Here is a 25,099-nt window from a genome sequence, read left to right on the forward strand (position 1 = left end):
CGCCGAACCTGGCTGGGGATATGGGGAAGTCAAGAAAGCGGACTTTGTCGACTTTGCGCATATCAGCCAGGGGTGGCGCTCCTGGACCACTAATGTGGACATCGTCCTCCCCAACGCACACGCAGCGGACTCAGTAGTCCGAAGAGCTAAGTCGGCGGCGGTGCGAAGCTCGTAAGCCTGGGTTGGACCCACCCTCGTGCAGCTCGGCCAGCGCCTGCGCTTGGTAGCGCTGGTAGGTGGCTATCGCATGCAAGGCGGAAGCAGCCTGGCCCGCAGCTATGTAAGCTCTAGCTCCGAGGGAGGTAGATAACTTACAGGCTTTGGATGGGAGACGAGGCGGACCCCGCCAAGAAGAGGCGCCGCGCGGATTTACCGCCATCGCGCACTCAACCTGAGGAATCGCCACATACCCCCTGGCTGTTTCACCGTCAAGAGTGGTTAGGGTGGAGGAACACGCAGCACGAGCAGAAAAAAGTGCTTTACAAGACCGCGTGAGCCTACTGTGCACCTCCGGGAAGAAGGGAACGCCCCTCTAGTTGGTCCGGCCGCGGAGCTGGGGGATAAACCATCTCCAACCCACGGCCGAAGCAGCCCGGGAAAGCACGGCTAACATGTCCGTTTCAGGATCCGTAGTGACAGCGCTCACCAGCCCGAAGGGGGCGAGCGGGTCTGGATCATCATCGGACAATGAAAGCCCACCCTCCGATGCCGCGGTGGACATCTGGTCTCCGGTGTCATCGGGCGTAAGGGCTACCATCTGTTAGACGGATCGCTTCCCCCGCCCGAAGCTTGGATGGAGCGCTTAGAGGAGCGGGAGGTCCGCGGGCCCGTGGGCGACGGAATATCTCTCGCTGAAACCCAACAGTCATGGCATCGCAATGACGACATGAACTGCCCGCGAGCAGCGCATTAACATGCTGGACCCCCAGACATGTAACGCAGTGCCCGCGCCCATCATCCGAGGACAGGAAACCACCGCATCCAGAAACGCACAGTCGGAGCGCCGTCCTGATAAGGACGTGCTGCACGACTGTGTTGCTCTTTCTGTGAAGTTTGCAACTTTATACGCACCGCTCTGGAGGACCGGACCCAAAGAATGCCAGGCAAGGGAGAAACCCAGCTCGACCGTCTGCCACTGCGTGTACACACTCTGGACCGGGAGAATGCTCTCGTTCGCTCAGAATCGCTGGTCACAGCAGGAGGAACCCTCATCGACTCGATCAGAAAGTCTCTGAAGCGAAAAGGATAGCGTCTGCTGGCGCCAGGTGAGCTTATATACTCAGTTGATTGCTTATGCCGCTCACCTGCGCAGGCTTGCGCTGCCAATTCATTCTTAATTGGCCCGTTCAATACTCTTTCAGACGAGTAGCTTCTGAACCGAACCTCCCAATGCGTGGATTTTACAAATCAAATCCACTTATAGTGCTGAAGTTCCCCCCGAAGGGGAACTCTAGAAGTCTCCTATGGTTGGCATCATCTCTTCACAGGAGCTGAATTACTGATTACATCAGTGGTGCAGCACAATCTCTAGAGTCCTCAGAATAAGTATCCCCAGGTGGATAGCATAATTTATGCTAATCATGATGGCCTAAGCAGATTTAAAAAGTCCCTTTGGATGGAAAGGTTGGACAAGAAAAGTAATTTGAATCAATTATTAGTATTTTACCAAATGCTGATTGAAACATGATGATTTTTATTTTTTTGTTTCTCTAAATTACTGAAATTTACCTGGAAAAACCTACAATTTAAGTCAGGTCAATCTACGTTCCTACTCTCACCTATGGTCATGAGCTTTGGGTCATGATCAAAAGGACAAGATCTTGAAGCAGACAAAATAAGTTTCCTTTACAGGGTGCACCCTAATAGATAGGGTGAGAAGCTCTGTCACTCGGGAGGAGTTTGGAGTCGAGCTGATGCTCCTCTACATCAAGAGATGTCAGCTGAGGTGGCTTGGGCATTTGTTTCGGATGCCTCCTGGACGCTTCCCTAGGGTGCCCACCAGGAGGAGGCCTCGGGAAAGTCCTAGGACATGCTGGAGGGATTATGTCTCTCGGCTGGTCTGGGAATGCCTTGGGATGCCCCGGAGGAGCTGGAGGATGTGTTTGGGGAGAAGGAAGTCTGGGGTTCTTTCCTGAGACTGCTGCCCCAGTGACCCGGCCCCAGAAAAGCAGATGAAAATGAATGAATGAAACTTCAATTCAATTAATCTTGATTTTTATACTGATTTTACAATGTAGATTGTGCCAAACCTTCTGTCTCCATTTGTTTTATTTGTTTTGTTCATCATTTGTTTCTTTCCTCTTTTCACAGTAACTGTTTTCCTGAAGTAACTGGAACTTAAATCGATAATCAAATTAAACAAGAGTATTCAAAGGAAACATACCATTGTTTTTGTTTCATATTTATTTCAGTATTGAGCTTTTCAAAACAAAGCAGTATGTGCTCGATAACAGTTCGTGACAACCCTACTGCGCCTTTCCCTCGAATATTAAAGGAAGGTTAAACAAGCAGCAAAATCAGAAGAAAAGCAGGGGTGTATAACCAGCGAACAAACAGTTATTATTTTAACTGGCTGGCCTATGATTTTAAAAGCACATCTCCAACATTAAGAGAATGTTTGTTTGTTGAGGGAGAGGCTCAGAATGGTCTCTTTCCATCAGTTTTGGGAGAACGAGAGAGTGAGAGAAAAATGCCTCTGGGATATCCAAGTTCTTCTCCTCTGCAGCCTAACCATGCGGTGTCCCACAGAACCGCAAGTGGCCTCGGGGCACAAGGAAAAGATGGAAACTTTTCCCCAGTGGCCCGCGAGGTGGGCAGCAGACACAGCAAATAAACAACCCACACTTCGCCTGTATACAAGACTCGGTGAGGTCCTTAAGGATGGTCGCAAGTCTCTCTCTCTCTCCAGAGTCTCTAAAAAAACAGCGGTGCCACCCCCTTAAAAAACTCTCCCAAGACAGGAGATCAAAGGCTGCCAGCATGCAATCTTTGTCATTCTCTTTCTCTGCAGCCCACACCGCGCTGAAGTTTCTAGTTTTTCAAAGTTTTTTTCTTTAAATACAATAAGAAGAGCACAACAACAATGAACAATGTGGGATCTGTCGCATGTGCTTGTCCCGAGGGGGCTTAAACTCAGACGGGAAATTTCATTAGGAGTGGGGAGAAAAACGAACAGATAAACACTGTTCAAAGGACCTCATAATGCCACAAAAGTGCACTCCTGCAACTTTCGCAAAAGTTGGACAGTTGCTTTGAAAAAGATTCTGTTAAATGTGCGTGCGAGCTCTAGATCTCTCTCTCCAGACACAGCGGGGTTGACCCACTTCTGCACTTTTATGCTAGTTGGCCCATAAAGATGTCTGTGTAGTTGCCTATATCAGTGCTGTACCTGATAAATAAAACATTGCATCTTGACATCCTAATCATGGCAGTAATGAGGTATGCGCATGGCATGCAAGCGGATGTTTAGCTTTAAAGATGAAAGTTTGAACACCCCCATGCTAGCTCAACTGGTAACATGTAATGCTAACAATACAGTCAAACTGTACACTTAAACACTTAAAATCCACATCAACCTATAAAAAAAATTTAATATTAAAGGTTGAGGGTGGTTGTTTAAAAAATGTAAGCACAATTCTCCCTTAAGCAAGCTATGTTTGGTGCATACACAAAAAATGACATTGCGTGTTCCTTGGAATTAAAAGGTTCTATCTGCGTTCAGAATGATTTCGAGATAATGAACTTTAAAGTTTTTGCATTCCATAGCAAACAGTATATGTGTATCATTTTTCTTTTTAAATAAATTGTCTTAAAATGTAAACAACTTTTAAAAAAACATCCCATAATGTAAATAAGTTGTCATTTAATAAGAATATTTCAATTACTCAATTTTGACAAAAATTTCAGATAGAACCTTATTAAGATAGAACCTTTTAAGGTGATGATTTGCTATTTGTTAAAAAAAAAATAATTAAAAAGTAATTTAGAAAAACTTAAACACAATTCTTGGTATTTTTTGAGGAAAACTGTTAATTGTTTTATGTTCAATCTACTTAAATTTGTAAAAACTAATAAGCTAACTTAATTCCTTCTTGTTGTCCCAACACACACCAATTGTGTGAAATTAAACATTTTTACAGTTTATAATGTTGCTGTTAACTTTACTGTGACTCTCACTCTCGCTTATCATCATGAGCTTTGGGTCATGACCGAAAGGACAAGATCTCAGATACAAGCAGCCAAAATGAGTTTCCTTCGCAGGGTGGCAGGGCGCACCCTTATAGGTGAGGAGCTCTGTCACCTGGGAGGAGCTCGGAGTAGAGCTGCTGCTCCTCCGCATTGAGATAACTCAGCTGAGGTGGCTCGGGCATCTGCTTCAGATGCCTTCTCGACACCTAACAAGGGAGGTGTTCCAACCATTTCCCACCAGGAAGAGGCCTTGGGGAAGACCCAGGAAACACTGGAGGGACTATGTCTCTAGGCTGGCCTGGGAACGCCTCGGGATCCCCCTGGAGGAGCTGGAGGGAGTGTCTGGGTAGAGGGATGTCTGCGGTTCTCTCTTAAAACTGCTGCCCCCGCGACCTGGCCCCAGAAAAGCAGTGGAAAATGAATGAATGAATGCTCTATTGTTTTCTGCTTGTCATTTGTGTATTTATTTATAGATGATACACTCCCCTACAGAATTATCCAGATATATAATAATATATAATATATATATATATATATATATTAACAAGTATACATATACACACACATACTTGTTAGTGCTGATGTCTAATGTTTTGTATAAAATGTATCAGTCTTTAGAACAAGTTTTTTTTTTATAATAGTCTATGTTTGTCCCATATTCCACAGAAATGTAGTCACCCTAGTGGGTTAGCATAACTACCTGGTAAGCTTGTTGTTAACTTAGCTAGAAAAAAAGCATGAGAATCCCTGTAACCATCTTACATGTGAGCCAATTTTAAATCTGACATGGAAACTATTGTGTTTACATCTATAAGCCTATATTAGCAAACAATAGCATGCTAACTTGTCATTAACTGTATGCTACGAGACAGTGACATGTATAAAAAAAAAGCCTTCAGCCTGGGTAATTTTCTCGGTATGAACCATGCACAGAGTTCCCTGAGTGCACTCATCGCTTCTTTTTATACAAGTAATAACCCTTAGGTGCTTACTTGTCATTTAGCAGACGCTTTATATCCTAAGCAACTCATATTATGCTAATTGCATGGGCAGTCCCCTCGGATCAATTTGTGTAAAGATTCTTGCTCAAAGGCACGCAATGATGATAGAGTATTTCCTTGAGCTAAAAATATTAAGTTGATGTTGTTAACAGGACACTTAATGCATGCTATGTATTTATAGTGTAGTGATCCGGAAGCTAATTGCATGGCATTCTCTCCGTCTTCTTCAAGACTACAGTAGATTTCTCTTGGGTTTCGGTCCAGCCATACAACTGGGACTCTGAAAAGCCACAGACACAGTCACGGTCCACAGAAACTTTAACAGCCAGAAATATCAGTACCCATGAGACCGCAAGCGCCGACAATGGCACTTACGAGAAACCACAGTGACAGCCGGACCACCCCATAATCCAGTGTAGAAGATACACACGTTTAATTTGACTGCAGTGATTTTTTGCTATAAATAAGGGGGGAAAATTTGGTGTAGGAAACCATTTTCAATCAGAAATGGCTAGCATATTTCAGAATTAAAGCAAAAGGGAAACTTTACTTCAGTTCGTTTTATTTTATTACATTTGAAAAATTGTATACATTTTAAACATTTTAAAATCTGCTTGTTAAAAGTGACGGGTTCAAGTGCTCTATCAAACTGAATAGGGAGACTCATCAAATGGTAACTAGAACCTAAAATTGCTGACGAACATTGATGTTGGCTTGAGAAAGCCAACATGTCTGTGCTGGGACTGGGAATGTCAGTTGGCAGGAAGCGCAACGGTTGCTAAGTGGTTGCTAGTCCATTGCTAAAATGTTTACCGCATGGCTAGGTGGTTGCTAAGCACTTGCTAAATGGCAACGCTTGTGTATATGTTTGACCAAATGCTAATACTTAGTAGGCATTTCTAGCATATGCTATTGCACTTAGATAATCATGAATAGCATGTATCTAATCATTATTAGCACTTGGCTTATCATTGTTACAATACATAATACACAGGGAGTCCCATTTTTGCTAGGATGAGTCAAACAAGCCAATACCCAAGTCCCAACGATGTTTTAATGTAGAGATATTGTTGTTTTTAAATAGATGCTAGGTTAGCCTGTTTTATTGCTATGGGACAATTGACAGCTTAATCATGATATATCCAAGCCTCTTGCTAATTTGAGTGATATAAATCAACCCCAATGTCCATATGACAGTCTCCATGACAGTCAAAAACTGGACTTGTACATTATGTATTACATTGAAAATATAACGCTTAATAAGTGTGAAAGGGATACATGAAAAAACGGCTTGCCATATCAGTAAAAAATATGGAGTTTAAGTCATGGAGTTTATGGCTTGCTATATTTTGCGGAAAATAATGTTTAAAAGCTATTTATTGGAAAACAATAAGTCTGATAAACCTGAAAAGGTATAGCAACAAAATCTAATGCAAAACACAGCTTTTGGACAAATTTGGGGCTACAATCCCAGATTATTAAAATGGAATATTTAATTTTTTTATTAAAAATTACAAGTTATATTGGCATGAGGAGATATAGCAACAATCTTGAATGCAGAGGGCACATTTTGACCAAATTAAGGCTTTAGGCGTAGCATAAATGCCCTAGGAAGAGATACGTTTGGTTTCGGGGACAGAGTAGTATAACAGTATGTTGGCTTTCTCAACAAACATTTACAAAGCGATGTAATACTTTTAAAAATAGCGATCACAATATATTCATATCCATGCCTAATATCTGATGGCCAGAAAGTGATTAATGTTTTATGAATTGTTAAAATACTGGTGTCTGAGATGCAGCAAGTCCAAAACTGTCGTGTACACCTTTGATTTTATATAAAATTCACTTTAATATGTGATATGAACCAAAAATTTGTCACAAATAAAAGTTTTGCTGAAGATTTTATTAAGATGTTTTGTAGGTGAAAGGATGTGTGTTTGATCGATTCGGTAGCTTTACATAAACAAAGGAAATTTAAGACCGACGAGGTAATATTTGGTGAATTAAATACATTTTGAGACTTTTTAAGACCTCAAGGAAACCCTGTGTAGGTTTTATTAATATCGTGGTATGAATTTTTGAAAGTATATCACAAACAATAAGATTTCGCCTTTACATAAACACTGCATTTGTTGTACTAGTCCAAAGTGGCCAGTTTTTAGCATAATGACCTGCTAAACAAAACAAGAAGCTAATAAGCTGCCTGGAAACTCTGCCCAGCAACTACTCCTAGCAACCCATGCTAATGACAAATGGCGAGGGTCAAGTAGTGGTGCCGTCAGATGTCGCAGTGATCAGCACTTTTGACGGCAGGCGGGATTATGTGCGAACTATCGAGAGAGCATGTCAATACGTCTTTCTCTGGCTCCCCCACACACTGACACAGCAGAAGCCTCCGAGTGCTTCACCAAATTGATTCCAGCAACGCAAGGGCATCACTCACGTGGCAGGAGACGGAGAGGTTGCCACCATACTTCAGCCGCTGTGCGTTCTCGAAACGGTCCGCTCATAGGTCAAACATAAAGGGTGGAAATGTCTCTACTGAAAAGACCCGTATCTGCTGTGCTTAGAATGATGGTTTGCCTGTGGGTTTTTTTTTTCAACTAGGATAAGAAGCAGTAAGAAGGTCAACAAGATTCACTGGAAAAGCCTTGTCGCCTGGGTTAGTTTAGTTTTGCTGTTGCTGTGAGGTCTGGACTAGATTGGAAATTGATGATGATTTAGTTACATTGGTCCTACTTTATATTAAGTGTCCTTAACTACTATGTACTTGCATCAAAAAATTAATACAATGTACTTACTGTGTTCATAATGTATTTGAGAAGTCTTGTGGTGCTATTGAGTTGGGAAAGAGGTTGGGTTATGGACAGGTTTAGTGGTATGCGTAGGTTTAAGGGTGGGTTAAAGTGTAAGGGATGGTCAACAGTGTATTTACAAATGTAACTACAGAAGTTAATTACAGATGTAATTACATACAGGTATTTAATCAAGCATAAGTACACAATAAATACATGTATTTACAAAACAAGTACATTGTAACAAACTATTAACTCCTGTGTAAGTACATATTAGTTAAGGCCACTTAATATAAAGTGGGACCGTTACATTAATTACTTTTTTTTTTTTTTTACACATATACTTACACTTGTGAAAAAAAGCAACAAAATACCACAATAAAAATAATTTATTTTTTAAAAATGTAATAAAACTGCTAATATATACACTACCTGACAAAAGTCTTGTCGCCTATCCAAGTTTTAGGAACAACAAATAATAGCTTGACTTGTAGTTGATCATTTGGTATCAGAAGTGGATCATATGAAAGGCAAAGGCCTTTATTATGCTTATTTTACCAAAATAAATTAGGGTCATGCTTTGATTTTTATTATCTAATCAGAACACTAAGGTCTGACTGTGCTTAGACAAAAGTCTTGTCACGTAACAGTGTAGAATATAATGTACAGTATTGAATATAAAGTCATGGTGTAATGGAAAAAAAAATATTGTGTATGACTCCCATGATCTTGGACGACTGCATCCATACATCTCTGCAATTACTCAAATACCTTTTTAATAAGGTCACTTGGAATGGGAAAGAAAGTGTTCTTGCAGGACTCCCAGAGTTCATCAAGATTCTTTGGATTCATCTTCAATGCCTCCTTCTTCATCTTACTCAATAACGTTTATTACTGGTGACTGGGCTGGCCATTCTTGAGCACCTTGACCTTTTCTTTCAGGAACTTTAATGTAGAGGCTGAAGTATGAGAAGGAGCGCTATCCTGCTGGAAAATGTGCCCTCTCCTGTGGTTTGTAATGCAATATGCTGTAAAAATCTTGGGTTCATGCGGGTTAGATCTTCTGCAGTATCTGTGATGATTGGGATGCAGTTCAACAGATGATTTATCTGAAGATTTAACCTTCTACCACTTTTCCGAATAATCAACTAGAAGTCAAGTTATTATTTGTTGCTTTCACAACTGGGATCAACGACAAGACTTTTGTCAGGTAGTGTATATACAGTTGAAGTCAGAATTATTAGCCTCCCTGTTTATTTTTTTCCCCAATTTCTGTTTAACGGAGAGCAGTTTTTTTTTCAACACATTTCTAAACATAATAGTTTTAATAACTCATCTCTAATTACTGATTTATTTTATCTTTGCCATGATAACAGTAATATTTTGCTAGATATTATTTAAAGGCCTAACTAGGTTAATTAGGTTAACTAGACAGGATAGGGTAAAAAGGCAAGTTCTTGTATAACGATGGTTTGTTCTGTAGACTATCCAAAAATATATAGCTTAAAGGAGCTAATAATTTTGACCTTAAAATTTATTTATTTTTTTAAAATTAAAAACTGCTTTTATTCTAGCCAAATAAAAACATATAAGAATTTATTCAAAAGAAAAAATATGATCAGACATTCTGTGAAAGTTTCCTTGCTTTGTTAAACATCGTTTGGTAAATATTTAAAAAAATAAATAAAGTCAAAGAGGGGCTAATAAATTATGATTCCAACTACACATGTATATACAATACATTCTACAATTAAAGAAAATCAAAAATAATAATAAAAGTGTTATACATTTTATGAAAATAGAAACGTTAAAGTGTTTAGATATTCAACAAATAGAAAGACAACAAAATACAAAAATGTTAACTATTATTTAAATAAAACTTTAAAATTAAAGATACAAACTACATTCACGTTAGATGCAAATATAACCCCCCAAAATATTTTTTCAGAAAATTGCTATTACATTTCCACTTAATTTAACTTTATGCACCAAAATAACAAAACATAAGTTTGTATGGCAATGCACACACAATTCTTATCAACAAAATACATAAACTCTTATATTATAAAATGAAAAAACCAAAATAGCACCATAATATTCTTGAACCTAACATTATTTAATTGTTTTACATTTTAAAACTGCCCCAATAATTTTAACTTATTTTTAGTAGATAAAATGAGCAAAATAAAACTAGTAATATGCATCCAGCACCAATCTAAAAACTCATGTAGCTCTTTCCGCCTATATTTTTGTTGATTTTACGAACTGAACATGAAACATTTATTTTAAAAGTATCATAAAACTACTCAAATTAAGTAAGTTTTGGCTTTAGACTGCAGCTTTAAAAAATTACAATTAAAACACGTCAGAAATATTATGCAACATTACACAAAATGATGCAACACTGGCAGCACATGACAGAATAAACATAAGTACACCACTGCAAGTGAAGAGAACATCTTAAATATACATCTTTGAAGGGGTTTCTTCCTTTTCTTTCCATCCACACCCTGTTCTTCCTAACAGTTTTCTCAATAAAGGGGGAGAATGAACCCTCAGGCAAACGTGTTGCTAAAACCATCCACGTGCCTGACGATCCGAGGCTAAAACGAACACCCTGCCCAAGAAGCACGATGACGCATGTAAATGTTTGTGAATTCTTTTAAACAAACCAGACCGTAAGGGTAAGAGGTTAGGACGGTTGTTTGTTATTCATTTTAACTAACAAGTGTCGAGTCCAAACCGCCCTGATACATTTCCGATAAATTCAAACCCTAAATCCAGAGTCATATATTTGTTTAGAATACATTCGTCTGAGTATGTTGCAAATAAATAAAAAAAGGTCGACTAGCTGTCAATTCTGTAATTACCGCATAGAAAAACTGATCACACACCGCTCCATGAGGTGCCAAAATATGAAATGTGTTTCTTGAAGTAAACTCGCAGCCTTTGGCAAAATACATAGAGCAAGTGACAAGCAAAATAATGAGGACAAAGTGTTCTCTTATATACGCATGCATGCATTCGTGCACACATGCAAAAACAACACATTACCTAATCAATTCAGAGCTGCATACCTTCTCATTCAGAGGAGTGGCCTTTCGCTTTTTTTTTGTGCTGGCGTGTTTGGATGAGCCCGGACCCTCGTTAATGTACATAATTTACCATTACCTTTATCCTGATGGAATCTTAATTGTGCTTTTACAGTGCCTTCGAAGAGCCATTCATCAGTGTCACAAGCGCACACCCACATTCACAGGTGTGCGCTCGCATGCTAACTCGCTAACATGGTCCTAATGACATTTTCTCGAAATCAAAGCGAATTTGCTGTTTTCCTTCGGAATTTGCTAGCCCTCTGTTGCTATCGATCAGTATCCATGAAACTATCACAGCAGTCAAATTTGCATTAGCTTTTAGGATTGTTCAAAAATGTAATGCTAGCTTGGCAAGTGTGATGTTTTGTGGTAGGGTGTGTTCCCATAAAGTTAGTGTTCACTGTCAGCACGTCAGAGGATTTTAGTCGGAAGTTATACAACTTGTAGAGCACACTGAGACGCAGCTGTCTGTATACTTGATTAAAATAGAAGCTACTTTTGAACTTAACACAGAAGGCCAAATGGCTGCATAGCTTTAGCAGAAATACACCCTTTTGCCCATGACATTTAAACAAGTTCAGTTCATGCAAAACGGCTCGGCTGACTGCATGCATGTTACTTAGAAATGGCATGTTGGTTACAGTTACAGGCATAACCTTATATCATCAAGTTTTTATGTAGATGTTAACAAGCAATAATGCAAGGCACAATGCTCCACTGCACTAAATGTGAATCAAAATATGTACATTTCTTAAAATGTAAACTTAGGAAGCAATAGACAGATCTTACTGGTTGGCTTCCCAGAATTCAGGCCCAGATTTGGCATAAATCGGCACTTATAAATTGGCATTCGTCCAGCACTGACATGCATGTGGGCCAAACATGGTTTGGCAGAGGTGGCACCACCTTTAAGGTGACATACAAGATTTGGGCCAGATGTAAAATGAAGTATTTGGCCCAGATGTTAAATATTAATATGTGGGCCATGTAAGTTTGGCCTGTCGTGACCCACATTTAAAATACATTAAAATAATTTTAGAGTAAACAAAACATTCTACCAATCAGGTCGCTTTGAGAAAAAGCACGCCCATAGTGTGCCTAAAGCACAATGTTTCCTGGGTTTGTCAATTTCATTGCAGTCGTGACGCACCAAATCTGTGAACCAGTTCAGGTCCAGTAATGAGTTATTAATTTGTCTGAGACTTGACCAAGATATGGTCCATGTTTGTCTCTTGTTTGGATTGTTCCAGTGTGGAATACACTGTGGCATGTGGGCCAAGCAAAACCTGATTGTGTGTGCCAGAGCTGGGCCAGAGAAATTTTGCTGTTTATGGTCCGTTTCCACTGAATGGTACAGTACGACTGTTTTCGTTTTTATGGCCATTTCCACTGTCAAAAGGCATACCGAAGCAAACCATTTCACATTTTCTGCACCCTTTCAAAAGGGTACCAAACACTACATGCACAGCCGAACGCTGATTGGTTACAGACATATGTCACAAGCTCATGGAGCTAGCCAGAATGAAAACAAAGTAACCGCCATGTTTTTAATACACAGCAGAGACTACATCGTAATAATATATGCATATAATAACGAGCCATGGATAACCGGAGCTCAAACAAACCTTGTCATCCTTAATGTACAGCCACAAAGTCAAGAAGAACAAAATCTGCTGTGTCTTGTTGTTTTATGAGGCCATCTAAAAGTGTGAGTGGTTTTCGCTTTCTCTATGGAGCTAGCGATCGTGTCTATATTTGATGTAAGAACCTCAGGCCAGCCTGGGTTGCCAGGTATGTGCAAAACACTTGATTTGCAGTTCAGTTCTGCATCCAATGCTGATTCCACTCCCATCATAACATCACAAGTCAACTTTTTACCTCGATGAGAAATCTCGCAAGAAACCTTGACGAGAAACCTTGCAACATCTCATCATATGAGATATTGTCACACCCCAACTATTTTATGATTAAGTATTGAAATAAGTCTCATTGCCTGGACAACTAAAATCTCTCTTCAACAAAATTTGTATTTCTTATTGCATCATTCAGGTCTGTAGTGTCACTTCCCATGCTTGTCACAAACTTCATGTTTACAGAATTACAAAAGCACTGCGAGTGACGTCTGTGTTTCCCCCCTTTGTATGTAGCCATTGGTATGTGTTAAGGACAAGGTTAGGAACAGGTGACGTCTTTACCATCCTGTCAAGTTAAATAGCGACAAACAGGTTCAGCTAAAGTTTTGTCTTTTACGGTGTCAGGGACAGTCAAATGACAAAATGCTGCCATCAAACTATTGCTGAGAAGTGGATCCTGGAGATCACTGAACCAAAAATACACTTTGTGCCAAAACTGACATATAGGATGATGTGAAAAGCATGAATAAATGCTTTAATAAACAGTCATTCAACTGGGTTATGTGAAAGCTACATGAATTTAAGGAAACTCTGACTGTAGTATCAACATTTTTTTAAGAATACACTTTGGTATGTGGTTTTTATAACTACATTTTGAGAGCACAGAATGAAATTAAGCCAGAAGAGGAGTGACAGCTATGTGGCCATATAGTGGGGACAAAGGACAAGGTTTAAAACAGGTGACGTCTTAGAAGGTTAAACAGGGGGCAAAGAAGTCCAGCTGACCCAAGTTTTTGGCAGTGTCAGGGACACCCGTTGACTTCAGGGGGTGCCGTCTGTCATCAAACAATTGAGAGGTTTCAGAAATCACTCAGAAATGTAAAGGTTTTTAAGATCCTCAAACCAAAAACTGCACTTGGGTGACTAGAGAATGTAGCCTGTGTACACATCTATAGAGCATGTGTGAAGGACAAGGCTAGGAACATCGTAGCAGGTTAAACAGGGGGCAAAGAAGTACAGCTAACACAAGCTTTTGCTTTTACATAGTGAAGGGAAACATCATTGATGGACTTGATTGAGTCTATTCATGTATTGTTGAGCTTTGAATCCTATTGCAGATCTAACAAAAACAAACTTTATATATATATATATATATATATATATATATATATATATATATATATATATATATATATATATATATATATATATATATATATATATGGAAAATGAAAAGAAGAACTGATTACATGTGCTTCTGTGAAATTCTTGGGGAAAAATAGTGGTAAGATGGCATTACAAATATAGTTGTTGGTAATTAATTTGGTTGTAGCTTGTGGTTGTGCCTCATATAACCAAACTTTGAGTGTTCAAGAAGATACCAAGCAATAGAGGAGACTAAAGAAGTGACAACTCTATTTAGCTGCTATGTGTTCACAGCCTTATAGTTGGTACAAAAGACAAGGTTAGGAACGGGTGACGTCTTTGCCATCTTGGAGGGTTAAATGGGGGGCAAAGGTGTCCAGCTGACCCAAGTCAGGAACAGTCATTGATCTCAAGGGTTGCCATCGATCTCGGGTTGCTTGTCTCTTGACCCTCCCGACACTGTAACCCCAACGTCTATCTCAGTCCCCATCAGGCCTGTTCTCCGTTCCTCCAACATTCTCCACACCCGTCTTGGATCCCAGACAAGTACAAACAGCCGCCGCCTGTGTGTTCTCTTCTGAAAGTTAGTGCATTGCAAAAATGCTTGTTCTTGTTGTCTGGCCCACCTATACCTTGTGTGCACAGCATCTGCCAGGCTATAGATCAGGCTTGACAGAACTCTATGACGCTGCAGTTCATTGTTACCTCCCTGCACTGTTACTGCAGGTGTTTTTAGGGGTGGGGTGGGGTTCTTTTACGTAAGCAAATATTTGGTCAAACAAGTAAGATCTTTGCTGCATCACTGAGGAATGGAGGAATCCTTAAATAATTAAATAAATAAATTATAGGTGTGCATAGATTATTTTTTTGAATCTCGATTATTCTCACTGTAATCTTAGAATTAATCTAGATTAATCTAGAATAAAATGGTTCATTTGAATTCTGCCAAAGGCATTCAGAGTATGTGTGCTACCCAAATAATGACTAAAAGCAAGTCTTTGAGAACGGGTTTCTCAAGCCAGGTGGCGCATTAGACCAGAGGCTTATGTCCTGTTTCCAAAATGCATCACAAACTGCTTGAGAAACTGTTCTACTATGATAATTGGTGATTAAAATAAATGATGTTCAATAAGATGTACTTGTGTTTACTAACTGTTTATTCAGTTAAACATGAATTTTAAACTGTATCTGGAAATGTATGTGGAAATGGCCTACATAAGCTCGAAACAGCGTTTTTTGATTAACTTAATCAGACTAAAATCATAACTGAACTAAACAGAAATGGAATTAAGACATGCGGACAAGATCCACACATGAGGCTGTCAGTAAAGGACCACACACACACACACACGCACACACACACACACACACACACACACACACACACACACACACACACACACACACACACACACACACACACACACACAAACAAACACATTATGAAATGCGGAAGTTGCGTTATTAAATTGCATAACACTGTCACCAGTCCTTACTCCTTATTTACCTCTAATACCCCAGTTTGTCATGGGGGTATGAATGAAATGTTCATGACTAAAAGTGAAACTGCCGAACTGCAGTTAAAGTCACCCAAAATTACAGGAAACTCTTACATGAAAGCACTTCACGTAAACACCTTAATTATATTATTGTATATTGAGGCAAATAACTAAATTACAGATGTCCATGTAAGCGTAGTCAGTAGTGTCTTCGAAGTAAGTAAAGATCCAGAAAGGTATCCTGCTGATTTGATTCAGAAGGGCACTTTTTTTTGTTAGACCGCTCACCGGTTTGACTTGCATTCATCGTTATAAATTTTAAAAAGCCCCCGTTCCACTTTATTCGTTTACTCGAACGCAAATACTCTACAGTAGCCTGATAGTTAGATGTGTAGCTAACATTAATTAGATTCACTCTAGTGAACTGCATCCATGTTAGCACGTCACGTTTGATGTGGTAATTTCAAAGTAGGAATACAGTGCAATTCGGCCAGGTATACATCCGTGCTAAAATATCAAGGTAAAAGTCATCATAGCTTGCGTAGAATAGACCCAGCTCCCAACCCAACTTTGAGAATAGATTAGCTGTGATATTTTTTCTATCGGCCATTTAGAGTCTCGTGTTAACGCAGCACGTTAACGTTGATAACACAAAAATAAATAAATAAAACTGTATTAAACTCATGGTGTTCATGCTGAAAACCCATTTACATCGATTAAGTGCTGTTGGCTTCAGAATAAAGCAGTGCACTGTGTTCATTATTTATGCCAGACATAATGCAGCATTTCAGTGTCTTGAATCAGCTTGATTCACAGTAACTAAACAGAACAATTAAACACTGTGAGCTGCATACATCTCATAGGACACAACACAGTGCTGCACTTCACTCAACTGCATATGACTTGATCGCATTCAGCTTTAAATCGCAATGTAGATTGCTTTTAAAGTTTCCATGAAATCAAAATGTACAATGCTTGTTTATTTGGCTGCTTATTCTGTAGGTCATAGGTCTCAAACTCAATTCCTGGAAGGCCACAGCTCTGCAAAGTTTTGATCCAACTCTAATCAAACACAGCTGATCCAAATAATCAAGGTGTTCAAGACTACTAGAGACTGTCAAGCAGGTATGAGTTGGAGGTGGTTGGAGATAAACTGTGAAGAGCTGTGGCCCTCCAGGAATTGAGGATGAGACCTTTGGTTTAGGTGAACAATTAATCAATGCAAGTTAATCCTCTGGACAAAAGTTTGTTTTGGTAATCTTGATCAAATTTGACCATTTGTTTTTACGTTTGGATTGGTGGTCATTCTCTGTTGATGCTATTTTGGTGGTTTCAGCCACAAAATTCTTAACTCTTACTATTAGTTTGCTATGAGTGAATGATGCCCCTACTCAATATTCTGCTTCACTTTGAAGTACATCAACTGAAATAAGTCTCAGCAACTTCAAGTTCATGCTGACTTAAAATATTATGGACCCCTATCAAAAATCTAGTGATTTTATTAAAACAATCCCTCCAAAAATCACCAAATCAGATGTTAAGCTAAATAAAATTCAGTTTAACCTGACTCCATATTTTACGCAAAACACGTAATATTTTAACATCCCTATTCAATACAGCAACCAGTATCTCATAGTAGACTTTACCGCCACTGACTTCATTGAAAGAAGACCTGCTAGCAGAGCCCTTCATTGGCTTTTGTTGCCCTTGAAATGGCCCTTGAAAGGATGCTTTGTACCAGGCCTGAAAGAGCCAACTGTTTCTTTGCGCATGCCCCCAGCAACACCCCCTCCTCCAAGAGCTTCACGTATTAATTCAAGGTATCTGGTTGCTCGGTATCTTGTTTTACAAAAAGCCTGCAAAAGACAGATTGGTTATCAGGACCAGCTGTCCCAGGCATGGCGGGCCTGCTCTCCGGGAGGCCTGGCGGACTTGTAGACACAGGCCGAGAGCAGATGGACGGAGTCCAGGATCAATCCGGTGAATCAATAGCCGGCGTCTGACTTGAGGAGGGGGTTGAGGTGGAAAGGTGAGTTCGAGCAAGTGATATGGAATTGAGAGGATATGAACGAGAGGCACTGATGTCACTACCTGTGCATTTCAATAGGGGGCATGAGATTTCAAAAGCGGAGGAGGGTTTCTAGGCTAAATATAAGATGTATATTTTGAGAAAGCACACACTTAAATAGGCCAGACAATTAATGTGAGCGATATACTGCAAAATTGTTATGTTTAACCATTCTTAAAGCATTACGTATATAGAAAGGAGATTGAAATAATAAAACAACCTACAATTTCCTACATTTTCTAAAGGTCACTGCTTAGTTCTATTTGAAGTTAACCTAACCTAAGAGTAAATAAGCAGTTTTTAAGCATCTTTCGTTAGATAAAAAGTATTATGAAGCATGGTATAAGTAACTGCATTAACGGTTTGCCAGTTGAAGAGGGAAAGGATCTGTCTCGACATATAGTGTCTTGTCTTAGCTATAATTTAGGATTTTTGTTTTAAACAAAAGATGTACCAATTAATAAAAAAAATTATAATTACTTTTGAGTGGTCTTATAAGAACCATATTTTGCTTTAAATTAGCTTATTCCAACTGTATATTTGTCTTGATTTCATAAAGCTATCAAAAAAAGATATATTATACACCAATATGTTTATATGTCAAAATTCTACACCATTTTGCACTGTTAAACAAGTCAAAATGACTGAGTAAGGATATAAATAGCACAGTGTGCAGCAGCAGTGCAAAAACTAAGCAAAAAAAATCCCCCAGCTTCCTCTTACATTGTGTGTACTTTCTTTCTTTTTTTACACGATTACAAACCCCCATCCGTCTCGAATATCTGAAAACTAATTTGAATCACAGACAGAGCCGAAAACGGAGCCTGGTATACAGCTAACCAAGCTAATTTGTTCAAAAGCCCATCCATCCAGTTTACATGAATATGTTGCCTCAGTGAGACAATAAAAGCCTGGGTCAGATCTGGAAGCTCCCAACACAGGAGCAAGACAACCTGGCTTTAGCCTTGTCTGTTCCCCTCCCCCTTTGCAGTAGCATCTGTTAGCCTGCTAGCCATATTAGCTGCTTATACCCTTCCAGTCATCCCATGTTAGCGAAAGCCGACCATACTAAAGATATTTTTTTTCAGAAACTCACAGGCTAGTTTGTGAAATGAAAATACTTGATCATATATTGTAAACTTTTTATGCGTGACTATGACTGACACAGACTTAGCTACCGGCCACTAGCAAGACAAGAAGTGAAATATTGTTTGTGAGGCAGAAGTCAGAGGGAGTGCACTAATGCACAGGGTTTCTTGTGAGGGTAATGAGTACCCACAGTTCCCTGCTGAGAGAGGAAGTAGAGTGTAAATAGAGGGATTCCCACCTCGGCAGCGCAGCCGCTGTCATTGAGATAAGAATGGAAATTTCACAATGGCTGCCGTTTGGGGATTCTGGCCTCCTGTTCTCTCCCAGACGCTTGCCTCTCCTGTTCAAATATCTTTTGGGTCTGCCTGCCTGCCTGGTGGGAGTTTCTGCAAGTTGAAGTCATGAAGCACAGGAATTTCTCGGGTTTGTTTTCATAGTTAGTCAGAAACAAAACACACTGCATCTGTTCAAATAAATGGGAATACGGTCAGCAGAAGTAGACATTACTGAAGATATTTTAGTTATTTAATTATACATTAGCATTTTAACTGTGTTTTCTGTTTTTAATTGTAACTCAGATTGTCTTAAGTTGACAGACTTTTCTTTGGTAATGTATGCAGGACTTCCTTCAATCATTGAACAGTAGCCGTCTTTATAGACTTGGTCTGTGTCATGTCATTGCTGGGGGCGCGACATGGCGTAAAACAACCCTTCCCCCTCAATTGAAAACGAACAGTGTTAACCTTGTGTTAAGGCAAAAAAATGAGCATTTTAAAATTAATACTGACACCCCTCCCAGTATAAGCATCCCTCATCAAAATCATTACCGGACTCCCTATTCTCCTCTAAATAATAACCCTACCACACAATAATCCATCCATTAATTCATATACTGCTGAATTTGTTGATGTATAATCTGGCAGAGGGACAGCACAGTGGCACAAGTAGCACAATCGCCTCACAGCAAGGTCGCTGGTTCGAGCCCCAGCTGGGTCAGTTTCTGTCTGTGTGGAGTTCGGGTGTTCTCCCTGTGTTTGCGTGGGTTTCCTCTGGGTCCTCCGGTTTCCCCCACAGTCCAAAAACATGCGATACAGGAAAATTGATGAAATTGGTGAATTGGGCATCCACTGCGTAATACATGTGCTGGACAAGTTGGTGGTTCATTCCGCTGTGGCGACCCCAGATTAATAAAGAGACTAAGCCGAAAAGAAAATGAATAAATGGATAATCTGTCAGAGACGCATATTTTTTTGCCAGTACACTGACTTTTAGCCTGACCATAACCAGACAAACTAAATTTAAGACAATTATTATGTTTGTGTGTGACAATGTGGAACATTACCAACACTAAAACCTAACCTGAAACTGAAAAGGTTCATATTCTGCATTTCAGCTTGTTCTTTGAATCCTTTGCAAATCATTTTGTTCTTTGAATCCTTCACAGCACATTGCAACATATCAATTTTATTTTACATGTTATTTCAATTCCGGGATCACTGTGAATCATGTTTAACCAGGCGGACTGTTTAATCTGACGAAGCACTGACAAATATTAAAGGTAAAACAAACTACACCATAAAATATATAAGGGTTCATTTAAAAGGCAAAAGTGTGATGTATGAAAATTTTTTAACACCATTTAAACCAAAAGACTGATTAAAGCATGGTATATTTTCTTTTCTTTTTTTTTTTTTTGCATGTTTATTTATCAGTATTCGGTGGCAGAGAGAGCTTAACGTGCAGCAATTTAAGAAAACATGTCCAATTACAAAAAACAGCAGCAAATTGAGAAAAGATATTCATCTGTTTGACACGTGCAGCAAACTGTCACAATACAAACGCATTTAAAAAAAAAAAAACGCACTGCATTTTCACACAAGCAAACAATTTATGAAAGTGTGCTGTATTTTCTCACAACGCAAACAATAAAATGTGCTGCATTTCTCACAACGAAAACAATTAATAACTTGCTGCATTTTCACACAACACAAACAATAAAACATGCTGCATTTTCTCACAACGCAAACAATTTATGAAAGCGCGCTGCAATTTTACACAATGCAAACAATTAATAAAACATGCTGCATTCTCACAACACAAAAAATGAATAAAACGTGCTGTATTTCTCACAATGCAAACAATTTATAAAAGCGTGCTGCATTTTCACACAGCGCAAACAAATTAATAAAACCTGCTGCATTTTCTCACAACACAAACATATTAATAAAACGCACTGCATTTTCTCACAACGCAAACAATTTATAATGCTTGCTGCATTTTCTCACATCGCAAACGATTAATGAAACATGCTGAATTCTCTTACAACACAAACAATTTACATAACACTTTCAAATAGCTCAAAACACAACTGAAATGTTTCAAGGAGTCCCTAAAACATGACGATCCGGCTATTTAGGTTATGGTTATTTAGGCTTAAATTACAAAAGACAAGGGAATCGGGATGTTAAAATAACAAAACAAAAAAAAAACCTTTCAAAGATCACCTACAACTTCACTAAGCAATAGTCACTTCACAGCGGCATCAGTCACATTTTTTGGTCTCCTTTAAACATTTCTGTTGTGTTCCGTTTCTTTTTGTGTTGTGAGAAATGTAGCCCGTTTTATTCATTTGTTTGCATTGTGGGGAAATGCAGTGCATTTTTAATGTGTTTGCGTTGTGAGGATTTGCAACATGTATGCTGTCAAACGGATGAAGATCTTTTCTCAATTTGCAGGTGTTTTTTCTGTACTTGCATGTGTTTTCTTAAATTGCAACATGTTAAACTCTCTCAGTCACCATAGTATATAAAACATAAGATCAGGATTTTAAATGTATAAGAGGTGCAAAACATCATACAGCAACGTTCGGTACAGGTTTTTATAGATTTACTGTATGTGCATTCATTTTAATGGGTTGTTTTCCCTCACAGCAAAGGGAAATGATGTTTTTATGGGTGTTTCTGGCTATGCCAACTAAATCTATATCATCCAAAACCACATTTTCAAGGCATTTCATAAAGTGAGTCTCATGTATCCACTTTTTTTTCTGCAAGGGCAAGATACTGGTCAGATCTACCTTCATCCAATAAATAACCAATGGCCCATCTTTCAGTTTTGGGTGACAACAAATAACTTTTGTTTACTATAACATCTCAACAATCCCTACATATCAAAAATTTCTCAACCAATGGATGCGAGATAGGGTGGGTTTATTTGTTTGGCCCACCAACGGGTGACAGCAGAAATAGTGCAGAACTTGGAAAGATTCCAGTGAGCTGATTATTTTACCATCATTGTCATCTTCAACGTGAGTTTACGCAATACATTCAGCACTTATTGGAGGCATCACATGATAGATTACTGTTATAATTTGAGCAATATGAAGAAGGTTAATTCCAAAAATATTGAGAGGAGATGGTTTGTGACTGATGGGCCAAAATCTCAAGGTAAGGGCCCATTTAAGGGCTAAAAGTGGCACAAGTGACATAAATTGACTTAGTTCAGCTTTGACAAAAGTGCTCATACATAAAGAAAAGCAGCCCTAAATTAAAAATCGCAAAGCTTTTTAGACCTCTATTTATACCCTTCGGCAAATGAATCTTTGTCGCGTATTAGAATGGAAGCCTATTATGATTTAGAGGCCTTTTCAAATATGTCAAAAGAGTCAGCTGGTGCTGCTACAACACCTAAAAGATCCAGATCTAAATCCTTTGTGGATTAATTCAGCTCTTTTGAATATTTAATGTTAATGTAATGACTTGGTGTAACAAACCAGACCCAAATCTCAATTTACCCTGTCAAGCAGTCATTGATTTAATTTCAGAATTTATAGAAACATTCTCCGTTCCTGGAGGCTAGGATAAACGATGTTGGTGTAAAGAGCAGGCAAAACGCGCTGTGAGATTTTCTTTCTCCTTTTTACATTTCAAAGCAGCTAACTATCTCATTTGAATTATTTACTCGGGCACGTGATGGAGAGCCCGGCAGAAGGGTATTGATTGGACTGATTTAGGACCTGCTGCTTGGCTAAATGCAATTCTCTCCCGTGCTGATGCGAGTGTGGGAGGTCTGGCCATCTCGGACTCCATCGTAAAAAAAAGCATCAATCAATCAGTATGTAATAAGGTATGGGTGTGAAAACCTGCTCTGGTTATTTAGCTAAACACAGGCAGCTAAATGGCCATGGCGGTACAGTCATTTGCTGTTCAATAAATGCACGCAACAAACACAGCTAAAGGATTGTACACTTCTAGGCACTGATCCAAAATCTAGTAAGCAGTAGGCAGCTGGCTTTTAAGAAGCCTAACTAAAATGAAATGACCAATTTGGAACGTTCACACAGTGGATTTAAATGAGTTTAGTGTTAGCATGTTGCTTAGCTAACAATGCACTTCCCTAATAAGAATAAAAATACATCACATGGAAGTAATAGTATTTTTAAAAAATAGAATTATGTTTTAACAACAGTTCTTTGTGCCATATTAATCACATTTACTGTGTATTGCAATTAATTCTTAAATTATACAATGTTCTCCAACTTAAAGGGATAGTTCACCCAAAAAAAGTTACAATTCTAGAATCGTTTACTCATCCTTTACTTGAGTTTCTTTCTTCTGTTGAACACAAACTATATATATATATATATATATATATATATATATATATATATATATATATATATATATATATATATATATATATATATATATATATATATATATACACACACACACACACACACCAACATACATACATAGACATATACACACACACACACACATACATACATACATACATACATACATATATATATATATATATATATATATATATATATATATATATATGTATGTGTGTGTGTGTGTGTATATATGCGTGTATATACACACACACACACACACACACACACACACACACACACACACAGACATATATATATACATATATATATATATATATATATATATATATATATATATATATATATATATATATATACATATATATATATATATATATATATATACATATATATATATATATATATATATATATATATATATATATATATATATATATATATATATTGAAGAAGTATTTGCTTTTCCAGCTATGGATATCACTTATCACTGAAATGTTGGTAACTTCAAACCACTGTGGGTAAATGTCAAAACCTTCTTTGTTTTTTTTGTTGTTTTTTTTAATAAAGGTTAAGACTAAAATAACCCCAATTGATTGTTTTTGTTTGTTGGAAGGTAGTATGCCAAAACGTTACTGAACGTGTCACTGATTGATAACTTTAAACATGTGTGTCCATGTTTGGCACGTCTTTACTCTTGAGACTGATGTTATGACATGACATGTGACCAGTGTTGGGTAAATTACATTAAATTATTAATAGAATAAAAATTACTAATCACTACTGGAAAATTGTTATCTGATTACATGACTAATTACTTAATGTAAAAAGTAATAATATCTCGAAGTACTTAACCTTTATTTTTAAAAGATATAAAACCTATAAAAATACCTGTAAAAATACAAAACAAACTGCAGCTCTTTCATTAATTTAATATACACTGAAAAACATTACAATAGGCTGATCACAGCAGCTTCACATATTCAAAAAACATAAAGAGATCGCCCAAAACTTAAAATTCTCTCATCAACACAAGAGAAGAAAACTGGATACCTGTAATCATTGACATTCATAGTAGAAAGCACTGCAGTTTTGGGCTGTTCTGTGTTTTTCTGAGGTAAATAGTCTACCTAAATGTATATATTCCAAAGTATGAAGCTGATCGGTCAGTTCTTGTCATGTGGCTCGCAGTTTTCAACTGAGTGCGCCTGCAATGAGAGTGTACACAATATGCGCTCCTAATATACGTGCACGCAAAAAGACGTGATATGTGAACAGCCCCATAAGCAGCTACGCTTCTCTTCACATTCAGGAAATCCAATCCTGCACAAAAAAAAACTATAATTTAGCCAGTTTAGGTTGAGTTAGGCTGCCTTGTGTTTGGGCGCCGGTGTCCTCCTTGGCAACAAGTATTGGTGTAGAATGCTTTCTATTCTAGAGCTGAACAAGTTGCTGGTCGAGTTAAAAGCAGTTAAAAAGTTTACACTGCATTTCACAGCAATATATATATATATATTTTTTTTTACGCTTAGTGAAGTTTATTTATAAACAAATTTCGAGAGGATCACGTGCTTATGATTGTTCACAGCTGTTCCAACTTTAGCTAATAACTGATTATCCTATCAGACGACCCTTAACTCACTATAAATAACCAGACTTTTCTCATATCAATATCTTCGTCTTGAAGAAACCCCCCCACCCAACCCTACTTTCCCTCCTTTCA

General features: G+C 38.3%; 1 long non-coding RNA gene across 8 annotated transcripts in view; it reads right to left on the reverse strand.

The window, feature by feature from the left end:
* LOC147831552 (uncharacterized) overlaps window positions 1–25,099 on the reverse strand; it is a 138,616-nt gene that overhangs the window by 91,542 nt on the left and 21,975 nt on the right. For 2 of the 8 annotated variants that reach the window (XR_015521895.1, XR_015521893.1), the window contains exon 3: window positions 18,976–19,123. The exons of 4 other annotated variants lie outside the window; for them this stretch is intronic. This is a non-coding gene — a long non-coding RNA (uncharacterized LOC147831552). Of the gene's footprint in view, window positions 1–2,397; window positions 4,582–18,975; window positions 19,124–25,099 lie in introns of those variants that run through there. 2 more of the 8 variants (XR_015521896.1, XR_015521894.1) reach the window with 2 other exon arrangements.

The sequence above is a fragment of the Danio rerio genome, chromosome 22 (assembly GCF_052040795.2).
Source record: "Danio rerio strain M-AB ecotype USA chromosome 22, GRCz13ab, whole genome shotgun sequence".
Classification (NCBI taxonomy): domain Eukaryota; kingdom Metazoa; phylum Chordata; class Actinopteri; order Cypriniformes; family Danionidae; genus Danio; species Danio rerio.